General features: G+C 43.1%; 1 pseudogene; it reads right to left on the reverse strand.

The window, feature by feature from the left end:
* Nucleotides 1-1,133: 1,133 nt before the first annotated feature.
* Nucleotides 1,134-2,643, reverse strand: LOC113012657 (interferon-inducible GTPase 5-like; annotated as a pseudogene).
* Between the last annotated feature and the right edge of the window lie 5,993 nt (nt 2,644-8,636).

Consider the following 8,636-nt stretch of genomic DNA (forward strand, 5'->3'; position numbering starts at 1 on the left):
ACATACCCACACCTGCATCCTGCTCCATCATTCAAAGACACGAGGACACCTTCACCTCCTGCACGAGTTCTGTCAGATGCTTTTGATTCCCCACAGAGGACAATAATCCAAAGATGTTAGACTGATATAGAATTTTATTCTGCACATGCACGGATAAAATGAAAATGTCACAGGGAGTAATTTGATATTTCCAACAAATGGAGACATTGTTGTGACGGCTTCTGTTACATTTTACCAACATTAGGTCAGAAAATCATCTTATTGTTATAAGTAACAATGCCAACATTTTTCATCAGTAATATTTTATCAATAACTGGAATGCTGAAAAACAATAATATAATGCACGCATAGACAAAAACAATATATTACAGTTCATGTTTGTATTGTGTTGTAGTTCCTCATTGCGACCACTGGAGGGCAGTGAACACTCATCACAGTCAACAGCACACAAGCACCAGGGAGCAAGGGTTTAAAACGTATTAAAGTATTTATTATGCTGAAAGATAAAATGTTCAACCTCTATTATAATAACTCTGCGTAACAATAATAATGGATTGGATTTATGTAGCGCTTTTCAAGGCACCCAAAGCGCTATACAATACCACTATTCATTCACTCTCACATTCACACAATAATATTAATGATTTCTTTTAATCAAATTTATATTTATTCATTAAAAGGTTTTGTATATTTATCGGAAATCTCATTTAAATATAAAACAAAACGACAAATGTAATCACAGTTTATTAAAACACTGAAAAGACAATATATGTTCAATAATAATAACTGCTGATGCTAATAACAATGCTATTAATAGCTGCCTTAAGATTACATATTAGTGTGTGATGCTGGGAGAAGTTACAATGCTGTTTCTGCTCTGATCAGAGGAGATAAGACCTGCTGAGGCCTCGGACAGACTGATCAGCTGTGAGGATGCAGTGAGATTATGAATTTTATTATTTTGAAACAAACACTGTCTAATTAGAACAAGTTAAAAGCTTATTTGTAGATCTATGCTAGTTTCAAAAGTGTCACTACTTTACAAAATCGACATGTTCAAGCCAGAACTCTTTGAAAGACCCTCTGAGCATCATCAGCAAGTTCTCTGAGGATAATAGGCATAGCTTTCTCCATTACCCGTGGATTGAGCCCACAACCGATTCAACGAAGTTTATCATGCTCAATGCAAAACGTAATTCAGATGTTACTCCAACCTGGTTCAACACCTTCAGCGGGAGCTTCTCAGTTATTTCAGCTGCAGCCAGGGGTGACTTGATAACGGCACACAAATCGCTGTATGACAGACCTGTGCTGGCAGCAAGTTTCCACAGAGATGGGATATCAAGACCAAACGCATCTACCACCATTGCAATAATAATGTGCAGCCAAGGTAGATTAACAGAAACAGTTAGCCCAGGAACAGAAACATTTGGTCTACCAAAGCAGGCCACATTAGGTAATCGTAGATCCATAGCTTGTTTCTTCTTCTTGATGATCTCCAGGCTGATGTTGGGCATGGCCAGCACAAAAGCATTCCTCTTGAGTTTAGGAAGTTGTCTCTCTAAGGTCTCATGTAGGAGAGAGAAATCCTACTTCCGAGGCTTAAAGCTGGACACCAGGAACACCTTTGAACACTTGATGCCATGTGCCTGAAGACCTGTAATACAGAAGGAATCCATGTGACAGATTATTAAGATGGAGTTTATTAATTTATTTTAAGAAAATGTTCTTGTGAGATAGAGAGATGAGCTTGTAACATAGCAGAGGAAAAGAAACACCTTTATGTTGGTGGAGACCAAAAATGGTTTTTACTGGACAAACAAATGAATAAAACAAACATCAGCCTAAAGTATGATATCAAACTGACGGGGCACAGCCACCTTCTCTCCTTATTTGTTTATTATTTTCCAGTCTAACAGGCATTTTTCAGGACAAAGCTCAACAATGGTCTGACCTCTGCACTAAGTGCATGACTGTCATTAAGAACAGGACGATCAGTATGAGTGAAAAAGCAGCCAATGTCCAATGCAAACTTTGAAAGACCTCTAGAAGAGAAAACAGTGCAGTGAACATTTCTCTCTCTCTGGTATAAATAATCACACACTCACCTTGAGCACAGTCTTCCTTGATCTTTGTAAGAGTCCTCTGTTTGCTGAAGTTTCTCTTTCTTCTCTCGGCTCGTAAATCGTTGTCAATCTTTGAACGAACAAAGTAGAACTTTTTCCCCATCTCCTGAATCTTCAGAGCGAGTTTCACATCATTTTCTGTGATGTGAGTCTCTGAGACGATGATAAAGAAGTAAAACATCCTAAATTCAACACGCTTCAGGTACTTCTCAGCTGGAAACATTGGCGTTCCGATTCCAGGAAGATCCCATAAAGTGACATTGGGATAGTCTGGATGTTTGTAGGCTGCGACCTCTGAGGTGGAGTCTCCATTTGCAGGTGCAGCTTCATCATCTTCATCTGTTAAACCTCTGAAGGCATTTACAAAGGTGGATTTACCAGCACCGCTTTCTCCTGTGACGGCGATATTTAGTGGAATATTTCTTGTCTTTTTTAGATATTTTTTCTTTATCTTTGCAGCCGCTGCAGCAGTGTCGTAGTTTTCTATAACCGATTTAACTCCAATTGGATCATTCATGCTCGCCTTTGATTAGAGACCGAAGGTGTTATGGTAACAGTTTCTGAAGATATAAATCTGAGCAGACAGCAGTGTGCAGTAATAGAAGACCGCCCTGAGCTAAAACAGGAAGCTTCTGTCTACGGTCTCGGGTGGGAGATAATTTTTACCATATAAAGTCACATTTTACAGATACCTGCACTCAGAGCAAGAAAGGAGGAGGCTTCAGTTGCATCATCCATGCTGTGCATGCTGAGTGCAGATTAACAGTGGCATTCATCAGAGTTTCTGCTGAAAGCCACAAATCAAACTGGCAGCATTTCAGAGCATTTGCATGTCGCCTGCACGTGGCCGACTTCCTGCCCTCCTCACCAACTCTGTGCTTCATGTGGCTTTCATAAAAAATAGATGCTGTGATGCAGATGATGTGATGCAGAGTGGAGCGCTGCGGCTGGGATGCTCAGAAATGCGCTATGGTGTAGGTGGTAGGATCTCGAACACCCACCAAACATGGCTACAGCCACGTGATCTCTCTGCTTGTACAACGCTCAGCGCATCAGTCACAACTGCATCCTTATCTGTAGATGAGGACAGTCTGTTCCATCAAGCTCACACTTCTGCGCTCAGTGTCAACTCTGAGTTTGATGGACCAATTGGAGCAGCAGCTACAGCGGGAGCACAAAGTGCTGCAGATACAGAGGAGCAGAACTGTGAAGCCTCTTTCTTCACACTGCTGGACCTCCATCCATCTGCAGCTGTAGTCTAAAATCTAATCTGTTGCTTTTTGCTAGATTTGCAGGAAGAACAAGAAGAAATGCTTTTCATATTTAGGAAACTGTAACATGAGGATATTACTCTATTGTGTAGCAGAATAAGTCTTTGGTTTAATAAAGCATTGCTGATTACTAGTTGGTAGCCAGTTGCTTTATGTAGTCCTACTATAAATAAAAACTGCTATCTGTTGCCCAGGTATCTGGGTTTCTGGTCACCTGATTTCAGTAGATGTTAAAGGTTACATTTTTACCATAATAAGGTCACATTTTACAGATAATGCACTGAGAGCAGAAAAGGCGGGGGCCTCATCCATGCTGAGCAAGCTTGAAACCTGGACCCCCCGTAGCCGGTTACCAAGATTACGTGAAGTACCCTCAGAAGGTCTGCTAGATGATGTTAATGCAGCACTACGGACTATACCTACAGCCACGATTACCGACACTAACAAGCTGATCTACAATACGGCAGCAGTGATCAGTGAGATGCTTGGCTACAAGTTGAACAGCCACAAGGAGCAGTACCCTCCATGGAGAAGGAGGCTAGAGGCTAAGATCAAGGTAGCACGGAGGGAGGTTAGCCAACTAACGGAGTTGCAGAAAGGCGCGATGAAGAAGGTGCATAAGAAGTACAGGAAGCTGTCCATACCTGAGGCCTTGGAAACTGCCAAGCAACGACTCACAGCCTTGGCCAGCTACTTGAGGAGGTACACCAGAGAGATAGAAGGCAGGAGAATAAACCAGCTGTTCTCCACGGAACCAGCCAAGGTGTACTCTCAGTGGCAAGGGAACAATATGGGGAACAATATGAGAACAGCACCACCAAGGCTGGAGACGGAACAATACTGGAAGAGCATATGGGAGAAGGACGCAACCCATAACGGCAATGCACAGTGGCTAGTGGATCTGAGGGCAGACCATAGCAACCTCCCTGAACAGGGTCCAGTAACCATCACAGTGGCAGATATCCAAGAAAGGGTCTCCAGTATGAAGAGTTGGACAGCACCAGGGCCCTACATAGTTCACGCCTACTGGCTGAAGAAGCTGACTGCACTCCACGAGCGCCTGGCAGCACAAATGAACCAGCTGCTCGTTAACGAGAGACACCCAGAATGGCTAACCGAAGGTCGGACGGTCCTGATCCTCAAGGACCCCCAGAAGGGACCGGTCCCCTCCAACTACCGACTTCCCCTGCCAGTGGCGGACTCCCTCAGGTATCGGTGCGTTGGTGGTTCTTTGTGTCTGGGGGTGGGCGTCCAGGTACACACCGGCTCACTCCTTGGCGGCCGCTTATCGGGGCCTGGAACCTGGGGCTCGCTCGGACCACTTCGGAGGTGGGGTGCCCCCGGCCTCTCGGCCTGGGGCTCGGTCACTCAGGCACAGCTGGCTGCCGGCGGAGCTCACGGGCGCGTCACTGCAACTCCCCCTGGCTTCTGCTCCGCGGCTGCTGAGTGAGCCCTCATCTGGGACTCTCCTCAGCTCTTACTGGGACAGTGGCGCGGCTGCCCCTCTGTTGGTCTTCCATGGTCTCTTGTGTTCTGGGGGCCTCTGGATGTCTGGAGTTTTGATCTCCTCCATACCCGCTTCATACCCTGGAGGACGGGGCTGTGCCCCCCCCCCACACTCCCTAGCAGATCGTTACATGGAGAAACCTTTGGAATACAAGCACGCTGATCCACACAGGTATGCACACAGGTGTACACATGGGTATTCACAGACGCGGACTACAGCTTTCTTGGCTGCTGCCTCAAAGCACATTGTGCGCTGTCTATCTTGCGTGCTGCACAATATCGTTTATTATTTAGTATCTACTGTTATCTACTGCTAGCTAGTTTATTGTGATGGTGCTGTTTTTTTTATTATGTTGCTCTTTGCTGTTTGCTTTCTCTTCTGTTTTTTTTCTCCATACAGGTGACCCAGGTGCTTTGTTTGTTTTTTTTTTGTTTTTTTGTTTTCTTTCTTCCCCCCCTTCTCACCCTCTCTTCTCCCAATAACCTGCCTCAGTACTAAATGGAAGCTCCTGTCAGGCATCATATCGGCTAAGATGAACAGGCACATGGGTCAATACATGAGTGGGGCACAGAAAGGGATTGGCAAGAATACCAGAGGCGCAAAACACCGGCTACTGGTAGACAGAACAGTCAGCCGAGACTGCAAGACCAGACTGACCAACCTGTGCACTGCCTGGATTGATTACAAGAAGGCCTATGACTCAATGCCCCACAGCGGTTTAACATATTGCCTGGTTCTGGCAAGGATTTGGGGAGCACTGGTCCACAGTTTGAAGTAGCTTGTCCAGAACTGCACCTGAGAACAGATGGTGATATATCAGAATACATTATTATTATTAACACTTGTAAAATAAAAAAATTAAAAAAAGCATATACAGTGCTGTGTAAAATAATTTTCCTCCTTTCTGATTTTGTTATGTTTTGCATATTTGTTACACTTTGTCAAAAATTCAAGGGCCTCTCAAGGCGTCGTTGTCGGCTACCAGTTTCACTGTCTGGGTTTAGCATTTCTTCTTTTTCCACAGTGACAGCACCCAACCAAACATTTTTTGTTTTAGTCGTTACTCGTTAAACATCACCATGCTACAGCTTTGGGTTTAGCAGTCATTTCAGCATGCACATGATATAGCTAGTAGTTAGAGGATATACATAAGGAGACTCTTTTAGTATGGTAAATAAAGAAACGGGGTCAGCCTGAGAAGAGGAAAGAATTCACACGGTATGATTTCTGGTAGTAATTCTAAATCTGTGCTGTTAGTCACTTGTCTCCCCAGAGATGCTTTAAAAGTTAAAGTTTCACCGTGACCTGCAAAACTAAACCTTCTTTGGAATCTATGTTAAAGCATTGCTTTTTTTTTTTCTTCCTGACTTAATTCCTATATCATGTCTGCCTGGAGACTTGGTCCCTGCAGCTTTCATACAGTGGCTTGCAAAAGTATTCGTATTCGTAGTCCTTAGATAGCTGGTAGAGACAGACCCTAAAAGACTGGCAGCTGTAATTGCAGCAAAAGGTGGTTCTACAAAGTATTGACTCAGGAGGCTGAATAATTACGCACACCCCACTTTGGAGTTACTTATTTGTAAAAAAAAAAAAATGTTTGGAATCATGTATGATTTTCCTCCCACTTCTCACGTGTACACCACTTTGTGTTGGTCTTTCATGCGGAATTCCAATAAAATTGATTCATGTTTGTGGCTGTAATGTGACAAAATGTGGGAAAGTTCAAGGGGGCCGAATACTTTTGCAAGCCACTGTATATATATGAAAGCATCAAACATAAATAGCTACGGGCAAGGCATCTCAAAATTGGCGTACTGCTGGCAGAACAAAGTCGACAACCTCAGAGATGATTCCTGTGATCCATGAAACATAAGGGGACATCAGTATGTACTGCTTTTCACAGTTTTTAAGAATGTGTCATGACTCCAATCAGTACATTCATACTGATATTAGATAGCATGAAAGCAGTTTTGGGGGATTAGTGCAACTGTTATTGTCTTCTGTCATTGTTCGGTTCTAGCCTTATTAGTTTGTGTTAAACTACACTATTAACACGTGTGTGTGTATACATAATACAGTCCCTTGTCTGTTGTCACTTGTCGTGTTCAAATTTTTTAGGAGGAATTTCAGAAGAAAGTTCTGTTATTTAAAAAGATTTCATTTGCGTTAGCAGTTGAAATTACAAGTGTATACAGCGCTGTGGACCTCTGTGTGAAATCAAGCATCTGGTTCACAAAAAGGATAAACCTCAAATGGGCTCTACAACTTTATATAGTGAGACAAAAACAAAGATTACCATGGCTGTCTTGCTGTCTCCCTGCAAATCCTCCCCGTCCATGTCCAACCTCGTCTGGTACCTGCTCCCTCCTCTGTAAGAGGCACACAGGGAAACACCTCTCTGCCTAGCCTTGCTAATCTAATGTTATTATCCATTGTTCTTCTACTGATTCTGAGTTCTGGTTCAGGATATCTTATTCGGACTCTCTGATGCAGAGACTCAAAAAGATGTTTAAGATCACTGCCCTGAATTAACAAAAAGAGGGCTCAAACAGATCCAGGGAATCTGCACACAGAAGCGAGTATTAATATTATGCTAAACAATCACTAAAGCACTTTTAGATTTAGCTGGGGCTTTATGAACTCAAGGCATGGCAGGTGCAGATCATCAGGACAGGTGGGCGGGCCCAAAAGCAGGAGCCCAAAGATGAGCTCCGCCCAGGTAGACAGGGGACAGCGAGGGAGAGAGGGAGTGACAGAAAAAAACAAAAAACAATACTGTAGCCCAACGTGAGCCAGCCAGAGAGACACAGAGACCATGACATTTTCGGCCCTTAAACATTTCTCCTACGAAGACATGACTCTAATGCCCTTATATCTGCATCCTTTCTAATAAAAACATTTAAGTCATCTGCATAAGCAAGCAGAACAGCTGGTTTAAACAGCTGTAGATGCAAATAATCTTAATACAGTTAATGAATAATATTAATCTAAAAGTGTACAAAACCAGATAACGTAAATCTCCATGATCCTTTCAAATAAAAAGCCTTTTCCTGGTTCATGGAGATCACTCTAAACCAGAGTATTCCAACTTGCTGAATTCCAAAACATGACGCATTAGAAACAGATTGTTACAACACAAATCTCGAGTGTTTGACTTCTGGGATGCACTGTGGTGCTGTCCTGGTCCTGGGAACGTTTACCCAGCATTTGTGAGGCTTTTTTGACTCCTTAAATTTGTTTATTTAAACATTTTATGTGATTTGGGGTTTGTTTAGACGGTACAGTATTGACTGTTCCCCATAATACCAGTTCTTTTGGTAATTGTCACGGTTCTGGGTCCGTTGGACCCAGTATTTTGAGTTTATTATGTTTTGGTTTTTGCATTATGGATTGTTTTCTGATGTTCTGGTGCTTTGTTTATCATTATACATCTGTTTCTATTCTTGGTGAGGGATCAGTTCTTAGGTTTTGGGTTCTCATGTGTATTACAGTTTCTGTTCAGTGTCTAGTCTGTCTCTCAGTGTCATGTCTGCATCCGGTTTAGTAATTCTTGTTTCCTGTTTTATTGTGAAAGTCTTTGTCTTAGGTTAGTGTGTGCAGCTTAGCTCCCCCGTCTCGTTAACCCTGATCTCTCCCAGCTGTGTCTCCCTCCTGTTGCCCATTCGCTGATTACCACCCTGTGTATATTAGCCCTGTGTTTTCCTGTGCTCGGTGTCGCGTCGTACCCTCAGA

The sequence above is a fragment of the Astatotilapia calliptera genome, chromosome 19, assembly GCF_900246225.1.
Source record: "Astatotilapia calliptera chromosome 19, fAstCal1.2, whole genome shotgun sequence".
NCBI classification, from domain to species: Eukaryota; Metazoa; Chordata; class Actinopteri; order Cichliformes; family Cichlidae; genus Astatotilapia; species Astatotilapia calliptera.